Below are 771 nucleotides of genomic sequence, written 5' to 3' on the forward strand. Positions count from 1 at the left end.
GCAGCGACCGGAGCAGGCGTTGCCTTGACGGCTGGGGGGCAGGGGAGGGTGCAGAGGCCTTTCCGGGGCCTTCCCGGGCAGGCGGCGGTGGCGGCAGGCCCGATCTGCCGGGCCCTGACAAGGGGATTTGCTGCCGTAGAGTTGGGTTTCATGTGCTGGTGGTGCCCTGTTTTACCGATCTCTGGGGTTTGGGTGGGGTTTTTTTGTGCTCCACAAGCCTTAAGGGGGCTTCTCCAGGGTCTGCCCCAGCGCCTGGCAGGAGGCTGGGCAGGACCCGAGGCGAAGGGGTGGGAAATGAGTTGTGGGTCTCTGGGAAATACTGAGCAGTTGTTTAATCCATACTCAAAACCCAGGGGCGCTTAGAGCTATGAAAATATCTCGGTGTAAGGTATTTGTGAATTTGCCTAGGTTCGGCTTTTTCCTGAGCTGAGAAAATGAAAGAAATACCCCCCAGTCAGTGGTAAAATGCTATGCAATAAAGACAGCATGGATGAAAGCAGATTCTTTTTGGCTGAAATCTTTTGGATTTCAGTGGGGTCAGTTCATTCCCTGGCCACATCGTTGGATGTTGCGCGGGGTGAGAGCTAAAGGGTTGGGTGCAGGGCCAGCTCTTTGGTGGCAGGGCCGGCTCACGCTCCGTGTTGGCTGAGCCGTGTCTGGCTCCAGAGCCCAGAGCTCTGGCAGGCTTTTGCTCATAGAAGAAGAAACAGTAGCGCTGGCTGCTGCTTCTGGAATGTGACTCCTCATATTGCTTTTTGAGACACTTGTTGA

The sequence above is a fragment of the Charadrius vociferus genome, unplaced genomic scaffold (assembly GCF_000708025.1).
Source record: "Charadrius vociferus isolate BGI_N301 unplaced genomic scaffold, ASM70802v2 scaffold1578, whole genome shotgun sequence".
NCBI classification, from domain to species: domain Eukaryota; kingdom Metazoa; phylum Chordata; class Aves; order Charadriiformes; family Charadriidae; genus Charadrius; species Charadrius vociferus.